The following is a 19718-nucleotide window of genomic DNA, read 5'->3' as shown; positions in this document are numbered from 1 at the left end:
GTTTTTGTTAACAGAAGGACAGGAGAGTGATTCTGATGATTGTTACTGACGGTGCCCGAGAGAGGAGGAAGAGTGTGTTGTTGGAGCCACTCTTGAGGTTGACCAGTTTGGTCCATTTGTAAATGGGAAAGTTAATGATGTAGACATCACTTTTCTAGTGGACACTGGTGCTACTCGTTCTACTGTTAGATCAGTGGAAATTGAAAACCTACCTCTCTCTGGGGATACCATCCAAGTTGTCGGTGTAAGTAATCAACAAATCAGGACTGATTTGACTGAACCAGTACCAGTTGAAATTGGAAATTTCAAAGACAAACACAGATTTGTGGTTTGTAACAGTAGTCCGGTGAATTTATTGGGCAGAGATATATTGTGTAAAATGAATTGCAGAATATATTGTTCTCCTGAAGGAGTTGAATTACAAACAATGGAAGAAAATGGCTTGTACAGATTGACAATGATGTTGATGGAAACAGAGGAAACAAAATTGTTTCCTGCATTTGAAAAAGAAAATCTGCCAGAAGAACTCAAAGAAACAGTAAAATCTGAAATTTGGGATTTGACTGGGAATGAGATGGGTCTGATGAAACATGTCGATCCAGTCAAAATTACACTGAAGCAGGGAATAGAATTTCCTAATATACCTCAATACAAAATGAAAGCAGAGACAATTGAGGGAGTGATACCTGTGATTGACAAATTCATTAAACAAGGTGTCTTAAAAGAAATTGAGAGTAGCTCTTGTAACTCACCGATTATGGGAATTAAAAAGTCAAATGGAACGTATCGGATAGTTCAGGATTTAAGAAAAGTTAACCAAATCGTGGTTCCATGTTGTCCTGTGGTTCCAAACCCAGCAGTGATTTTGTATCAGATTCCACATGATGCTGAATGGTATACTGTCATTGATCTTTGCAATGCATTCTTTACTGTTCCTTTACATCCAGACAGTCAGGAAATTTTCGCTTTCAGGTTCCAGAGTAGGACCCTCGCATGGTGTAGAATCCCACAGGGGTATACAGAGAGTCCTTCTATCTTCAATGAGCTGTTGAAAAGATCTTTGGAAAATTTGGACTTACCTGGTAGGTCTACATTGGTGCAGCATATTGACGATCTGTTGATAGCTGCTAAAACGAGAGAAAATTGTGTGACAGACACAATAACACTTTTGAATCATCTTGCAGATGAGGGACATAAAGTGTCTCCAGCAAAATTACAGTTTTGCAAACAAGAGGTGAAATATCTTGGTCACAGAATTGCAAAGGGAAAAAGACAGGTGACAGTTGAGAGAATTAAAATGATTCAAGCAATGCAACCACCCAGAACACAGAGACAGGTTCGAATGTTTTTGGGAATGGTTGGCTACTGTCGACAATGGATAAGTGGATTTTCGGTAATTGCGAAACCACTACAGAGACTGACCAGATCTGATGTGAAGGATCCAATTATTCTCAATGAAACTGAGATGGAATCTTTCGAAAATCTGAAAAAGAGCTTATGTCAAGCTCCTGCTTTGGGCATGGCGAATTATGAGAAAGATTTTGAATTGTATTGCAGTGAGAGAGAGGGATGTGCATTGTCTGTGTTAATTCAGAGATATGGGAATCTAAAGAAGCCCATTGCATATTTCTCTGCAGTTCTTGATCCCATTGCAAAAGCATTACCAGGATGTTTAAAAGCAGTTGCAGCTACAAGTGTCAGTCTTGAACAAAGTGAAGGAATCATAATGGGATTTCCTGTGAAAGTTTTTGTGCCTCATTCAGTTGAAATATTACTGACAAGAGGTAAGACTCAACATTTAACAAGCAGCAGATTGACAAAGTATGAGAAAATCATATTAGGAGCAGATAATGTTTCCATTTCAAGGTGTTTAAATCTGAATCCTTCAACGTTACTGCCTGATTCTGAAATTGTTGATGAAAATGAAGTGGAACATGAGTGTTTGGATGTCATGGAATTTTGCACCAAACCAAGGCAGGACATTAAAGATGTACCTTTGCCTGAATCAGATGTTGTCTACTTTGTGGATGGCTCTTGTCTGAGGACAGAGGGAGGTGTTTTGAAAGCATCATATTCTGTCTGTACAGTTGCAGATGTTGAAGAAGCATCATGTCTTGAAGGAATTCGTTCAGCACAGGTGGCTGAATTGATTGCTTTGATTCGTGCATGTGAGATATCAAAAGATATAAGAGTTACCATCATTACTGATAGTCAATATGGGTACGGGGTTGTACATGATTATGGACAGCTCTGGTCTCAGAGAGGTTATTTGACCTCAGCAGGTTCACCAATTAAAAATGCAGTCTTTATCAAAAGATTAATTGAAGCCATACAGTTGCCGAAAGAAATCGCAATTGTAAAATGTGCAGCACACACAAAAGGAGTGGATTATATCTCAAAAGGCAATGCCTATGCAGATGAGACAGCAAAATATTGCGCAAGAAAGGGTTGTGCATACAATCGGGAAAAGAGTAAAGAAACTGATTCAAATTCATTAATGCTAACAACAGTGGTAGAAACATGGAATGAAATCAGAGATTTACAAAATGAAGCAGATGATGAGGAAAAAGATCTATGGTTGCGATCAGATTGTAGACCACGTGATGAAGATGGAGTGTGGGTCTATAAAGATGGCAGAGTAGTTTTACCAAATTGTTTGATTGCTGATATGGCCAGATTATATCATGGTCCAGCTCACCTTGGAAGAGATTCTATGATTAGACTTTTCCGAGAGACTTGGTTTAACACTAAATTTAGAACGATTGCAGAGTCTTTTTGTCAAAGGTGTTTGTCATGCCAACAAATGAACCCAAACAGAAAATCAGTTGTGGGTACAGGGATAATTGGTCGTGAAGGTGGTCCCTTTACCAGATTGCAAATGGATTTCATTGAAATGCCCCTACACAATTGTTTGAAATATGTTCTTGTAATTGTATGTTTGTTCTCAAGGTGGGTGGAAGCATTTCCTACAAGACATTGTGATTCAATCACAGTGGCAAAACTGCTGCTGAGAGAGATCATCCCAAGGTACGGTTTTCCAGTCACTATTGAGAGTGATGGAGGAAGCCATTTTGATAACAAACTGATGAAATTGATATGTGAGGCATTAAGCATTGAGCAGAAAATACACTGTGCATACAGACCAGAGGCATCTGGGTGGTTGAGCAGATTAATGGAACAATTAAAAACAGAATTGGAAAAATGTGTCTGGAGACAGGTGTAAAGTGGACTGATGCACTTCCACTTGTTTTAATGTCATTGAGAAGTACACCTGATAAAAAGACAGGTTTGAGTCCTCATGAAGTACTGATGGGAAGAGTCATGAGACAGGCTTTTGTACCTGTAGGCAAATTGTTGAGTATAAATGACAGTGCTATTTTGGATTACTGTAAAAGGTTATCTGATATAGTGACTTCTGTGTCTAATCAGGTGGGAACTGAAGCACAATCAAATGAGAAAGTTCTAACTCATGATTTGAGACCTGGTGATTGGGTCAGAACAAAAGTACATCGGAGAAGAAATTGTCTGGCTCCTAGGTGGCAGAAGCCTAGACAAGTAATTCTGGTTACTACAAATGCAGTGAAATGCAGAGGATTGAAAAGGTGGATACATCCTAGTCATACTATTCCAGTGCCTACTCCTGAGAGTTCTGATGTAGAAAGTGATACTACAGATGATTCTGATTCAGAAGTAGAAGGTGAAACAAATCCAGAGACTGAAGATCGACAAGGAAGTCGACATCTGGTACCTGTGCCTGTGAATGAAGGATTAGTGACAAGAAAAAGCTCTGAAATAATTGAAATAGATTCTGGAGAAGAAGAGAATCTATCAGAAGGAAAAACGACTGAGGAGTCAGTCAAGAAGAATAATGGAGTAATTTCCATTGAAGACAGTGAAGCTGAACCGAAAGAAATTTCTGACCAGGAGAGTATCGAAAAGCAGAAGTTAAGCTCTGAAGTAAGGAACAGAGGTCCAGAATCTGGGAAGTTGGAGGTAATTGAAGAGGAGGAGGAAGACGAATTGCCGAGTACCAGTGATGGAAGACAAAGTGTTCCTGAAGGAGTGAAACTGCTGAATAGAGAAGTTCCTGAGTCAATAATTGAAGTTTCAGACAGTGATTCTGGAGAAAGTGATGTGGATGGTGAAAATAGAAGTCCAAAGAAAAGGTCTTGGAAGTCTGAGTTGAAAACTTCAGAACCAAAGAAAAAGTTTGTGAGAAAAGCAGATTACTGGCCTGGTGGAAGATTGAGAGTTAGGTTGATAAAGAAACCGAAAGACCAGGTGGAAGAAATCAGTAGTCAAAAGGATTCTGAAAAGGAAGTTGGAGTTGGAAGGAAAATTGAAGTTGTGACAAGAAAAGGAAAGAGGATTGTAAGGCCAAATCAAAAGTACAAATCACCTGAGTGGACTTATCTAGTAATTCCACCTGTTATTGACATTTACGATAGTAGTGAAGAAGAAGAAAAAATCGAAGAAATCAGTGACAATGATTGAAGTACAGAAATTTTAGTTGGGTTTTGGGTTTTTAGTTTTTGGCAAAAGGCTGAAGAAATCTTGTTAGGTGACACAAGGTCGAAGAAAAGTTGTTTAGTTAAAGAAAACTCATTTGTGACACAAGGTCGAAGAAATATTGTTAGGGTTTTAAAAAAAAATATATATATATTTTAAAAGGGGGGTGTAAATAATTAATCCTTTTAGTTAAAATTTTAAAATAGTTTTGATTTTTTCTTTTTAAAGCAAAACTAATCAAAAATGCCTTACGTTATGGAACAAAGTACTTCGAGATGTTCTATTTTTAAGAGATGCTGTAAGATGACTCTGGTGTGTTTGCTCATTTTAATTCTGCTCTGGGTAGTTTTAGCTGTTATTATTCCATTCGAATATAACAAAAATTTTCATAAAGCCAATATGACAAGCAAAGCTTCAGTTAGTCAAAACAAAATTAGTGCAACTGGCAAAGTTATTGATCATCAACCTAACATTCATCAGGATAATTCAATTAGTGATTTTTCAAGCAATACATTCACAAAGCTTTTGAGTGAATATGTCAAGGTAATGGATGCAAAAGACTGCTACGTCTGTGTCAAGTTACCTGCGTCTGTTTCTGAGGGAGTGACATACAATATGCTTCCTCTTACATATGGTGTGACATGCAGTGTGTTAGCTAGTCTGTTCTATCAGACTGGACGTTTAGAATACTATTATTCAGATTTTGACGAGATTTTTGCTAATTTAAAAATTGAGGGTGCTTTGAATAAGCATAAGAGAGCTAAACAGATGAGGGAATTTTTCCTTGTTACTAATGAACTCACCTATGAGTATGCTTACAAAAATAATTTAACTTGCAAACTAAGCGCTGAGGGAAAGAAGTTTTTGAACCTGGTTGAAGAAAGGAGAGCAATTTACAAGAGAAATGAGATAGTCAAGCAGACTAAATCCAGATTTTGGCAGAAAGAAGACGAGAAGCTTAATGGCAAAATGCTTGATAATGTTGCAATTCACATAGACAAACCAGTTAGTGGTAAGCTTTGCATTAGAAGAGACAATACACTTTTTGATAACTACTTTGTGGGTGCGAGCAATTGTGAAGATACTTATCAGATCATGGGAGGTTGGGGATTCAAAGGTGGAAAAGATCCAATCTTCCCTGGGATTTATTTTGTGTGTGGTGACAAGGCTTATTATAACCTTCCGGACCATTGGTACGGAACCTGTTATGTTGGGATTGTGTTTCCTAAGATATTCCATGTTGACAGAGATTCAGAGGGTTTGTTTAAAATTCATAATCATGTAAATAGGGTTAAAAGAGAATCTTTTACAGAAGTGATGGGAGATATTTTTCAAGCAGTAATACCTATTGTAGGTATAACCCTGAACTCAGGTAGAATCAGAAAACTGTCCACAATTGTTGATAGGCTGTCAACAGATACAGCTGATGGTTTCCAATTAGTAAACGTTGAGGTCATTGCAATTAGATCCATGGTGATTCAAGATCGTCTTGCTTTAGACATACTCCTGGCAAAAGAGGGAGGAGTCTGTGGCATATTACATGTGCAACATTGTTGTACCTATATCCCTGATGAGAGTAAGAAACTTGAGATGTACATTAAAAACATCACAGAAATGCATTCAGAAATAATTCCGTTAGAAGAAGAAGATTTTTCAGAAAGACTTTCAAAAAGATTCCAAGCAATCAAAAATTGGTTTCATGACATTGGAAGTTCAGTTCTTGGAAAGATTTTGGCACCTTTGATTGTGATAATATTCATTTTTATTTTGACAAAAATTGGTTGTTTGTTGCATAAGAGAAAGAGACAAATGAAAGAAAAGAAAAGAATTTATAAACTCAAAAAAGAAGAGGAGAGGGAGATTGAGTTGCAGGAATTACACAGAGTTCGTTATGATAATTGCAAGGATTTTGCAGAAACAGATTTTTAGAAATACTGACACAGATGAATTTGAATCATTTTTCTGATAGTTTAAATTTCCAAATTTTGGGTGGTGGTGTGGTGATTTGTTAATCACCAGATGAGAGAGTTGATGGAGCGAGATAGAAAACAGAATTCTGTTTAAACTCGTGAAGTCACATTTCCATAACATAAATAATAATATTAACGTTTGTGGTGTGTTTTGCTAACACAACCTAGATTAAACTTTACACATGGGGTTGGTAACACGTGTGCTCATAAACGTGCATAAATGTTGCATCTTTTGTTCGTGCAAAAATAATAAATTAATTTGTCGTTTTCGTTTTTGTCATTACTAAACTGCAGCAGATTTTAAAGAGCATGTGCTTATTTTGCTTTCCTTGTCTATGTGATGTCATTTCTACTATTCTAGGTGCACATAAGGTTTCATGGATTCATGAAGACTGGTAGATATAAAATGCTGCCTATATGTTGCTTGATGTTAGGTAACGTTAGACTAATTGGGTGGGTTAATTAATTAGTAAATGAAGGGTGGATACAGAATAAATGACAATTCTTACATTAATACTTTCCTTGTGTTTGTTTTATACTAGAAAAATAAGTTGCCTGCTTTTGGGCCTAGTTTGCTCGAGTTTGCTAAACGATGAATTTAATTCTGCAAGGCGCACGAGATGTCTCTGAGAAAGAAAAAGCTTTCCATCAAAGTTGCATTCATTCAGCAAAGATGATGTGCTGTCATTATTCTGGCGGACGTGGCCAAGGTCAGAAACCGGTAGAAAAGAACTTTTACTAACTTGGCATCCGCGGAAGTGCAATGGAGTCAGTATGAACTCTTGTTCTAATTTGTTGCAAACCAAGGATGTGTTGGAACTCGTACAAGAAAGACAATGGTCCTAAAGAATATGACCGAATGGAAGTTTTGAAATGTAGGTGACATGTCACTTGTCACCCTTCGTCCAATAAGATCTCGTCATTTGCAGAAAATTTTCCTTTACTTAGATTAGCTAGCATAGAAAGGTATAAAAAGTCCATGCCCTGGGGATGGGCTGGCTGCTGCTTTCTGACTTTCCGATGAGGGTGTCGTGCTGATGGACATTGCGTGGAGCACGTAAGAATCCTCAAAGAACTTTACTTTATTTCCATTTTATTTAGCTTAGTTAGGGACTTAGGTTTTTAGAAATGCTAAACTTATATTTCCTTGCTTAAACTATATTTTCTCATGATACTTTGCAAACATGCTTACTATATTGCTAATAAAATTGCATTTATAAAACTATATTTTGATTTATCTACAATTAGTTAATAAAATCTTACTTTTGAACACAAGCTGGTCTTGGTTATTCAGAAGCGTAGGTTACTATTAGCTAGATGCCATCGCCATGGTGGTCATTTAAATAGTTAGGTTTTGTTCAGATGACGTCAACAATTATCGCGGTTGTATATAATGTGTACATAGGTTGTGAATAAGGTGTATATAGATTTAATTTGATCACCTGATTCAGTAGGTCAAATATGTCATGTTTGATTAATGGGTCCATGAGTTAGAGTAGTATTTTAGGTAACAGGTTATAGAGTTGAGTAGCATTAGTTATGGCATATTTTCTATAGGCTGCTGGATCATCATCTAGCGGAAAACCTACTTGGTTCCTGCTGGACGTGCCCCGAGGAATGACCGGAGTATCCGTGCCGAACCGGTAAAGTAAACCGATTGCATTTCCTGGTTGGGCGTGGCCTCGTCACGTGGTATCGTCACGTGGTTCGGTGGGGGCCAATCAGATCGTTTCAATATAAAAGATAGGAAGACTACTCTTTTACGAGTGCCGGTTGTTGCCATGGAGATTGTGCTGGCTTCGTGTTATAAACATAAGAGGATAAAGGTATGGGAACCTACCATGTGGGTTCTTAATATCCATGGGAAAAAAGAAAGAGAGAGAGAGAACAGAAAAAGGTTTTTGGAACCACAGGTAATCAGGGAATCAGGGAAGAATAGCTGCTTAATATAGCAATAGTATGGCTGATGGGATCAGCACTTATGACATCACGCTATTCCACGGTATATTATCGTTCAAGCCGGACCTGTGGGTGGAGAGTCTATAGACCCACCTCTGTTCTTTTTCGAATAATCGTTGGGTCAGGTTAGCTCCTGGTTTGACTTGTTCGATGATTGTCCATTCAAGGTCATCTGGGGTGTGACCTGCGGACATAAAATGTTCAGTAAGTTTTGTATTGGTCTTTTTACATCTAATAGTGCTTCTGTGCTCTCCGATGCGTAGCTTGATCTTCCTGCTCGTCATTCCTACGTAGTGTAGGTCACAAGGACATGTTAGTCTGTAGATGACATTTTCACTATTGCAATTTGTCTGTCCTCTGATAGTCCAGATATTGTTCGTTTCCAATTGTAGTGTTTTGGTATTCTTGGTGTACGGACACACGCTGCAACTTCCACATTTGTAGTGGCCTGTCACCTTCGGTAGACCCCATAGGTTCGTTTGTGTTTCTTTTTCAGGGGACACCTTTAAGGGTCTTGTGTTAACGACTGCATCTTTTATGCTCCGTGCCCTCTTGAATGAGAAAAGTGGTTTTTCCCATCTCAAATTGCCTGTATTCAGGATGTTCCAGTGTTTCTTTATTATTCTGGAGACATCATTGGATATGGTGTTATATGTAGTAACACAGGTCAAGGGGATTTCTTCTACTATTTTGTTTGTTTGTTCCAATAAAGCTGCACGCGGTTGATTACGCGATCGCTTTTGGCTTTTTTGGAGAATTCTGTTTGGATATCCCCGGTTGTGTAATTTTTGAGTGAGATCCTGGACTTGTTTCTTATAGTCTTCCAACTCGCTACAATTCCTACGGATCCGTAGGTATTGCCCGTAGGGTAAATTTTCACGTAAAGGTCTAGGGTGGAAGCTTTCAAATCGCAGTAGGTTATTTTTGGATGTTGGCTTGTAATGGGTGACAGTAGTCAATTTGCCTTCCTTTTTTTTAATCGTTACATCTAAGAAGATCAATGTGTCTGTGTTTTTTTCATAGGTGAACTTTAGATGGTCATCACAGGTATTAATCCAGTTGAAGAAAGAGGTCAGGGATTCTTTGATGCCTCTCCATATGGTCAGCACATCATCGATGTACCTAAGCCATAATAGAATATTGGAACTAAAGGGGTTGGTATCACTGAGAATGTATTTCTCTTCAAAGTCATACACGTACAATCCCGCTATGCTCGGCGCAAAAGAGCTGCCCATGGATGTACCCCCCGTCTGTAGAAATATCTGGTCTTCGAACTCAAAATAATTTCTTTTGAGTGCCAGTCTGGCACACTCCAAGAGGAATTGTCTAGGGGTTCTGGAAGTCCACTCTTCTTTTTCTAGCGCTCTTTCTAGTACATCCAGCGTGGCATCCTGGGGGAAGCTCGTGTACAAACTCTCAATGTCAAAACTCACCAGGATGGTGTCATTCTCCACGGTGAGTTGATCTAGGATTTGTAATAGACTTTTGGTGTCTTGGAGGTACGTGCTAGTTTTTTGCACCATCTTTTTGAAGAACACGTCGCAGAATTGCGAGAGTGGTTCCAGAACCGACCCCAGTCCAGAGACAATTGGCCTGCCAGGAGGCGGTGTCTTGTTTTTGTATATTTTTGGGAGTGTATAAAAATAAGGGATTTTCCCCTCACTTTTACAAAGAAAATCTGCCTCCTGTTTTGATATGAATCCCTCAGTTTCACCGTACTCCACTAGTGATTTTATCTCACTTTTCAAGTCTTCTGTTGGGTCCATTGGTAATCTGCGGTAGCTGTTTTGGTCTGCTAAGAGTCGAAGACATTCATTTTGATAAGCTGTGCGATCCTGCACGACAATGCCTCCGCCTTTATCTGCAGGCTTAATGATAATGGTGTCACAGTTTCGCAAATTTTCAAGGGCGATTCTCTCTCGGTTTGTCAAGTTCATGAATGGTTTCTTAGGATTCGTGTTTTCAACTTCGTTGAACACGGCTTGTTCGAAAGTGGAAATTTCTACAGGGATCAGATGTGGTGGTGGGGTAAAGGTGGATCTGTTCCTTAGTCCCGTTTCGTTAGTGTCCAGGTTCTCCTCTGTGTTGGATCTTTTTTCAAAGAATGCTTTTAATCTCAATTTACGGAAGAATGATGAGAGTTCACAGTGAAGTCTAAATTTGTCTAGATTCGCTGTAGGTACAAAGCCTAAGCCCTTGTTTAAGACTGATCCTTCGTCTAAGCTCAGGGGTCTGGTGGTGAGGTTTGTTATTAGGTTCTCCGATTGCTCTGCCCTGCTTGTTGAGGTTTGGGCCTGTTCTGGTTCGCACTCGGATCTTCTGGTGCCCAGTGTACCTGTCCACCCTGATTCTGTTTTTTCTTCTTCCCCGTCCTCTTCCGCCCCGGTATAAAAAAGGTGGTGTGTAGGGGTTGGGTTGAAAAAATGGTTGCTGGAAGGGTGGTTGCCACCCATACATTGGCATGCTTTGTGGGTGGTAGTAAGGGTCAGGAAGCCCTTGCATTGGCATTGGATTAAATGGTGGCCAATTTCCCTGTCCTCTACCACGCCCTCTCCCTCTCTGTTTGGTATTTCCTCCACTTGAGTTCCCACTGGAGTTAGATGTATTACTTGATGCATTACTGGAGGCATCTGAGTTGTCTTCTCCTTTTGATGGTGGTACGAACTCTGGATCAGAGTATGGGTATGCTTTAGTCATTGAGAATCTTTTCAAGTCTTTCTGGAACTTCTGCACTTTCTGTTGTGTCAAGTTATCTTTATAATCTGTCATCTCCTTGTTCAGCTCATCAAGCTTCTTCTTGAAACCTGTAATGGTAGCCTTCATATTGCCTTCTGTCACATGGATCTCTACCTCGATTTTCTCTGAGAGTTTTAGGGCTGTTTTTAGGATCAAAACTATCCAGTCATGCATGCAATGCCACGCTATGGCTGCCCAGTCTTTTCGGAATAGTTCATCTTCGAGGAAGATGCGAGGCGCATTGGAAACTAGTAGCCCCTTTGGTGCCATATTGTTGCTCAAATATTGCTTTAATATCGTCCCGTGTAGAATAGTCCTGATTCTGTTCCTCTTGAGTTCTGTTAAATTTTCCCAGTCTTTTGTTGTGGAAATGCTCTGTGCTATGTTTGCATCCGCAAACACAGATAGGTCACTCATTATCTCCTCTATCTCAGCAGATGTATAGGAGAGGCCCTGGTTTTCGGCCATGTTTATAATGGGTTTGGCCGGTGTGGTGCAATGGTATCTATTGTGTTTTGACTCTCGCAGCTGTGCTCTGCCTAAATCTTAATAACAAAAGAGAGAGTGAGGGAAATTATACAAGCATTATGTGTGGTGGGAACTCCTGGTCCCCCAAACAATTTACATAAACAATAGAGGAGTATCCCCTCGTAGGTAGAGAAATGATTCTCTGAATCTAGGCTTGAGCGCTCTAGTCAGCACAATATGCCCCAACCTGCTACTGGATAATGCATATCCTTATAGAAGACCCCTCACTCACCAACCTAGTTGGTGACATGCTTCATCATCGGGGTCCCACCCCATAGGCCGAGTGCCTATAGGGTGTGCTGCGACACCTGACTACAGTGGAGCTAGTTAGTATTTTTCTTTTATATGTGCATAACTATCAAAAAGTGTATTAAAAAGGGCCAACACTACTCACTTCAAGTATTTTATTCTTGAGTGCTTGAACGCTTATTAAAATATGGTGTGGCACCTGTGCCTAATTAGGTAGGCTTTGGTGTCAAAAGTAGTATTTAAAAATTAAAAATAGCAAAAGTGTGCTATGTGAAATGTGAAATTTACAAAACTATTGATTAAAAAGGTCTACATGTTTCAACCCATAAATCCATTCAAGGGTTTTCGTCAGGACCGTGGTATTCTGAACTGGGTGGTCCGCACACGCTAAGGCGCGTCCTGCCCTAGTTCAAATAGGAGACCGCAAATTACGGTCTCGTGTAAAAATGTGCGTTTTCCTTGTTTGGGAAAAAACCTGTAAGAAAACAGGAGAACACAAGACAGGAAGGGGTCACATACCAGGGTAGACAAAACAAATGTACAACATTTAACACATATGTTATTAGTCTTTACCCCAATCGTATGATCAATATATGGGGTCATGCCAGCATTTGAAATCAAACAGTAGGGTCCATCTATTGCGGTCGTGCAACAGTGCTACAGTGATAATTGCCGGACTGTGCCTTTCAATAAAGGACCAGCGCCAAAAAAGAAGTGTCGAACTGGTTTTGGCGTCTGGGAATATAGTGCGATAACAAGGGGGGCCGTAATATGGGAGAGTGATTTATATCGTGCTGCGATGTGAGCGGCTGCAGAAGTTTATTTGTGAGCAGTCGTGACGTCGCTGCCATGGATCATGAAAGCGACTTGTTTTTGTTTTGTTTTTTGCTTACGCTTGGATGCGGCACTACCGCTTCATGGGCACCAGCGTTTCCAAGACGGCAAGAGTCCGTCTCCTGTGAAGTAATAAAGAACAGATGCCAAGTGTAAGCTATGAGCTGCCCAGGTCGGGCACTTTAGTACAACCTGCGGGATCATGCGGTAGAAAGTTTCCGCATTCAGATCAGCCCCAATGTACTTACTTGCAACTTCTGATCATCTAGCAGAAAACCTACTTGGTTCCTGCTGGACGTGCCCCGAGGAATGACCGGAGTATCCGTGCCGAGCCGGTAAAGTAAACCGATTGCATTTCCTGGTTGGGCGTGGCCTCGTCACGTGGTTCGGTGGGGGCCAATCAGATCGTTTCAATAGAAAAGATAGGAAGACTACTCTTTTACGAGTGCCGGTTGTTGCCATGGAGATTGTGCTGGCTTTGTGTTATAAACATAAGAGGATAAAGGTATGGGAACCTACCATGTGGGTTCTTAATATCCATGGGAAAAAAGAAAGAGAGAGAGAACAGAAAAAAGGTTTTTGAAACCACAGGTAATCAGGGAAGTATAGCTGCTTAATATAGCAATAGTATGGCTGATGGGATCAGCACTTATGACATCACGCTATTCCATGGTATATTATCGTTCAAGCCGGACCTGTGGGTGGAGAGTCTATAGACCCACCTCTGTTCTTTTTCGAATAATCGTTGGGTCAGGTTAGCTCCTGGTTTGACTTGTTCGATGATTGTCCATTCAAGGTCATCTGGGGTGTGACCTGCGGACATAAAATGTTCAGTAGGTTTTGTATTGGTCTTTTTACATCTAATAGTGCTTCTGTGCTCTCCGATGCGTAGCTTGATCTTCCTGCTCGTCATTCCTACGTAGTGTAGGTCACAAGGACATGTTAGTCTGTAGATGACATTTTCACTATTGCAATTTGTCTGTCCTCTGATAGTCCAGATCTTGTTCGTTTCCAATTGTAGTGTTTTGGTATTCTTGGTGTACGGACACACGCTGCAACTTCCACATTTGTAGTGGCCTGTCACATTCGGTAGACCCCATAGGTTCGTTTGTGTTTCTTTTTCTGGGGACACCTTTAAGGGTCTTGTGTTAACGACTGCATCTTTTATGCTCCGTGCCCTCTTGAATGAGAAAAGTGGTTTTTCCCATCTCAAATTGCCTGTATTCAGGATGTTCCAGTGTTTCTTTATTATTCTGGAGACATCATTGGATATGGTGTTATATGTAGTAACACAGGTCAAGGGGATTTCTTCTACTATTTTGTTTGTTTGTTCCAATAAAGCTGCACGCGGTTGAATACGCGCTCGCTTTTGGCTTTTTTGGAGAATTCTGTTTGGATATCCCCGGTTGTGTAATTTTTGAGTGAGATCCTGGGCTTGTTTCTTATAGTCTTCCAACTCGCTACAATTCCTACGGATCCGTAGGTATTGCCCGTAGGGTAAATTTTCACGTAAAGGTCTAGGGTGGAAGCTTTCAAATCGTAGTAGTTTATTTTTGGATGTTGGCTTGTAATGGGTGACAGTAGTCAATTTGCCTTCCTTTTTTTTAATCGTTACATCTAAGAAGATCAATGTGTCTGTGTTTTTTTCATAGTTGAACTTTAGATGGTCATCACAGGTATTAATCCAGTTGAAGAAAGAGGTCAGGGATTCTTCGGTGCCTCTCCATATGGTCAGCACATCATCGATGTACCTACGCCATAATAGAATATTGGAACTAAAGGGGTTGGTATCACTGAGAATGTATTTCTCTTCAAAGTCATACATGTACAATCCCGCTATGCTCGGCGCAAAAGAGCTGCCCATGGATGTACCCCCCGTCTGTAGAAATATCTGGTCTTCGAACTCAAAATAATTTCTTTTGAGTGCCAGTCTGGCACACTCCAAGATGAATTGTCTAGCGGTTCTGGAAGTCCACTCTTCTTTTTCTAGCGCTCTTTCTAGTACATCCAGCGTGGCATCCTGGGGGATGCTCGTGTACAAACTCTCAATGTCAAAACTCACCAGGATGGTGTCATTCTCCACGGTGAGTTGATCTAGGATTTGTAATAGACTTTTGGTGTCTTGGAGGTACGTGCTAGTTTTTTGCACCATCTTTTTGAAGAACACGTCGCAGAATTGCGAGAGTGGTTCCAGAACCGACCCCAGTCCAGAGACAATTGGCCTGCCAGGGGGCGGTGTCTTGTTTTTGTGTATTTTTAGGAGTGTATAGAAATAGGGGATTTTCCCCTCACTTTTACAAAGAAAATCTGCCTCCTGTTTTGATATGAATCCCTCAGTTTCACCGTACTCCACTAGTGATTTTATCTCACTTTTCAAGTCTTCTGTTGGATCCATTGGTAATCTGCGGTAGCTGTTTTGGGCTGCTAAGAGTCGGAGACATTCATTTTGATAAGCTGTGCGATCCTGCACGACAATGCCTCCGCCTTTATCTGCAGGCTTAATGATAATGGTGTCACAGTTTCGCAAATTTTCAAGGGCGATTCTCTCTCGGTTTGTCAAGTTCATGAATGGTTTCTTAGGATTCGTGTTTTCAACTTCGTTGAACACGGAAGATCAAGCTACGCATCGGAGAGCACAGAAGCACTATTAGATGTAAAAAGACCACTACAAAACTTACTGAACATTTTATGTCCGCAGGTCACACCCCAGATGACCTTGAATGGACAATCATCGAACAAGTCAAACGAGGAGCTAACCTGACCCAACGATTATTCGAAAAAGAACAGAGGTGGGTCTATAGACTCTCCACCCACAGGTCCGGCTTGAACGATAATATACCGTGGAATAGCGTGATGTCATAAGTTCTGATCCCATCAGCCATACTATTGCTATATTAAGCAGCTATTCTTCCCTGATTCCCTGATTACCTGTGGTTTCAAAAACCTTTTTTCTGTTCTCTCTCTCTTTCTTTTTTCCCATGGATATTAAGAACCCACATGGTAGGTTCCCATACCTTTATCCTCTTATGTTTATAACACGAAGCCAGCACAATCTCCATGGCAACAACCGGCACTCGTATAAGAGTAGTCTTCCTATCTTTTCTATTGAAACGATCTGATTGGCCCCCACCGAACCACGTGACGAGGCCACGCCCAACCAGGAAATGCAATCGGTTTACTTTACCGGCTCGGCACGGATACTCCGGTCATTCCTCGGGGCACTTCCAGCAGGAACCAAGTAGGTTTTCCGCTAGATGATCAGAAGTTGCAAGTAAGTACATTGGGGCTGATCTGAATGCGGAAACTTTCTACCGCACGATCCCGCAGGTTGTACTAAAGTGCCCGACCTGGGCAGCTCATAGCTTACACTTGGCATCTGTTCTTTATTACTTCACAGGAGACGGACTCTTGCCGTCTTGGAAATGCTGGTGCCCATGAAGCGGTAGTGCCGCATCCAAGCGTAAGCAAAAAACAAAACAAAAACAAGTCGCTTTCATGATCCATGGCAGCGACGTCACGACTGCTCACAAATAAACTTCTGCAGCCGCTCACATCGCAGCACGATATAAATCACTCTCCCATATTACGGCCCCCCTTGTTATCGCGCTATATTCCCAGACGCCAAAACCAGTTTGACACTTCTTTTTTGGCGCTGGTCCTTTATTGAAAGGCACAGTCCGGCAATTATCACTGTAGCACTGTTGCACGACTGCAATAGATGGACCCTACTGTTTGATTTCAAATGCTGGCATGACCCCATATATTGATCATACGATTGGGGTAAAGACTAATAACATATGTGTTAAATGTTGTACATTTGTTTTGTCTACCCTGGTATGTGACCCCTTCCTGTCTTGTGTTCTCCTGTTTTCTTACAGGTTTTTTCCCAAACTAGGAAAACGCACATTTTTACACGAGACCGTAATTTGCGGTCTCCTATTTGAACTAGGGCAGGACGCGCCTTAGCGTGTGCGGACCACCCAGTTCAGAATACCACGGTCCTGACGAAAACCCTTGAATGGATTTATGGGTTGAAACATGTAGACCTTTTTAATCAATAGTTTTGTAAATTTCACATTTCACTTAGCACACTTTTGCTATTTTTAATTTTTAAATACTACTTTTGACACCAAAGCCTACCTAATTAGGCACAGGTGCCACACCATATTTTAATAAGGATTCAAGCACTCAAGAATAAAATACTTGAAGTGAGTAGTGTTGGCCCTTTTTAATACACTTTTTGATAGTTATGCACATATAAAAGAAAAATACTAACCAGCTCCACTGTAGTCAGGTGTCGCAGCACACCCTATAGGCACTCGGCCTATGGGGTGGGACCCCGATGATGAAGCATGTCACCAACTAGGTTGGTGAGTGAGGGGTCTTCTATAAGGATATGCATTATCCAGTTGCAGGTTGGGGCATATTGTGCTGACTAGAGCACTCAAGCCTAGATTCAGAGAATCATTTCTCTACCTACGAGGGGATACTCCTCTATTAATCCAACCTGACCTGCAATCCCAGACCCAGACCTTACTGATTTTTGAAGAATTTGAAGCCCTGGGAGGCTATCGGATCAATAAAAAAAAACAGAGATTCTGGTCTGCGGGGGGGCAGATCCAGAATTACATCCAGACCTAATAAACTGTATTAATCCGAGTCCTAAAAGGTATTTAGGAGTTCTGTTTTCCATGTCTATATCGGATCTGTACGCACTCAATTTTGACCCGCTTCTTCAGAGAGTTCCCTCCATGTTTATTAGATGGAACCCGCTTCCGTTGTCTATTTTGGGCCGAGTCGCCCTGATTAAAATGTCTATCCTCCCACTTTTTAATTTTTTATTTTCAACAATACCATGTTTTCTTCCAAGCTCTTTTTTTTAAAGACAGAGTCTCTATTTTCTGGTTTTATATAGGGTAAGAAAACTCCCCGTATAGCAATAAGGACACTATATGCAGACACGGAGCAAGGAGGACTTGCGCTACCTAACGTTAGAGATTATTATAATGCTTATTTGGCCCAATATCTACACAGATTTAAGCCCGAAACACAAGGTCCAGAGTTATTTATTAATTTTTTTATGGATTTAATTAGTCTTGAAGCTCAAATTCCCTCTCCGCTATTAGTGCCTAGATCCCCGAAACTCGTCAGATACAAGACAATGAATTGGTTTCTCAAAAGACGAGATGGTATGTTTAAAAGATCCTCTCATCCACAAATTATCCTTCTGACGCCTTTAAGACAAGTTTTTGCATATACCAAGATAAAAATTACCTCGGAAATTGTAGGTAATTGGCACCGTGCGGGGTTTCTTAAACTAGCAGACTTCTGTAGAGACGGCAGGTGGCTAACTCCAGCACAGATGTCACAATTAATCCAAGGGAATTTCCTGCTAAGTGCCTTCTATATTAGGTTTTATAAAACGCTGAATCTATTAGATTTTGAACATATTAGTACCCCAAATCAGATATGGATTGACCTCTTTGTAACCTCACTATCTAGAAAGCCGGGGGAATGGAAACGTTGTCTTGCACAAAGTATTGAGAAAGACCTCAGTATAATAGCAATCAAAAAATGGCAGGAACATGAGAACCATAATATATCTTTGAACACTTGGAAAACGTTAAATAAATTAAACTTTAGTGTATTGAGAGGGGCCAACTGGCGCAGAATGCTCTTTTTCAACAAATGGCTGTTATATCGTACTCCTGCTTTAATTTCTAAAATGTATACTAATACGTCCGCTACTTGCTTTAGATGTAAACATTTTGCTCCTACTATATTGGTCCCATAACATCGCGTTGTGTTTAAAAATCCTAGTATTTTGGAATGAAATTTTTGATTTCCTTGGCTCGAATTACAATATCAAGGTCACTCACTCCCTTCAATTAATACTATATGGTTATGACTCTGCTCTTGGGCTGGTAGATCATTTGGTTAAACTGCTATATATAGTCTCAGCTGTAGCAAGATCCTTGATACTCCAGAACTGGCAGTCAACACAGGTTCCTTCGTTCCAGGAATGGTTAGATAAAATGAAAAGAGTAAGAAAGACTGAACTGCTATATGCACAACGAATCGGAGGGACTAGAAAGTTCGATAAAATCTGGAATTCTGTTTTTGATTAGAGTGTATTTGTATGTTTGGTGTCCAAAAAGCACATTATAATTTTATCTCTGTATTCGTCATTTAGTATTATTAATTAATATTCTTGAGAGATCATTTTGCTCTTTTCAGTTGACTGACTTTATACATGTTTTGATTTATTTTGACTCCAAAGTACCTCAATAAAAATGTTTAAAATGGAAGGGGGGAGAAACGGTCCTCAAGCCTCAATGTGTCTCCCTGATTTAACTGAGGTATCATGCTTTCTGTCCCAGTTATTATGCTCCCAGTGTCTTTGTCAGCTACGTCTGACCCTGCCACCTGTTCCATGATTTTAAAATAGGACCTAAGGGAAGGAGGTGGTTTTGGGAGGGAGAACGATTCCCTAGCTCAACACTTCTTTACTCTGACTTTTTATGCAAGTTTCCTAATGGGGGTTGCACCTGAGGGTGTCTTTTGTGCCTTCTCTCCACCTGTCCCCGTCTTATAAGGGGCAGAATGTAGCTGGTACCTGCACCTTTCTGGTGGAAAAGGTTTTTCAATATCGGTGCCTATGGGAGCCACCGGATCTCCAAGAGCTTTCAGCTCTGCAGTTTTAGCCTGATCGGGTGTGGTATCTCCAGTCGCCCCTACCCCCGGACCTATGTGGCACTGGGCGAGGAAGAGTGAAACTCGAGGGAGAGAATTCCTCTCCATCCACCCCTCCTTCGCTTGTTTACTAGTACTGAGGCCGTATCTTTCCTGCGAAACCTCTGAGGCAGAACATATTACCCCGCAGGCCCTCTTACAGATTGCTCGTTATTGCCAAAGTTACTTTTCCCCCGTTTC

Source organism: Lissotriton helveticus, chromosome 9 (assembly GCF_964261635.1).
Source record: "Lissotriton helveticus chromosome 9, aLisHel1.1, whole genome shotgun sequence".
Taxonomy (NCBI): Eukaryota; Metazoa; Chordata; class Amphibia; order Caudata; family Salamandridae; genus Lissotriton; species Lissotriton helveticus.
The sequence above is the reverse complement of the archived record's forward strand: the minus strand, read 5'-3'. Positions refer to the sequence as shown.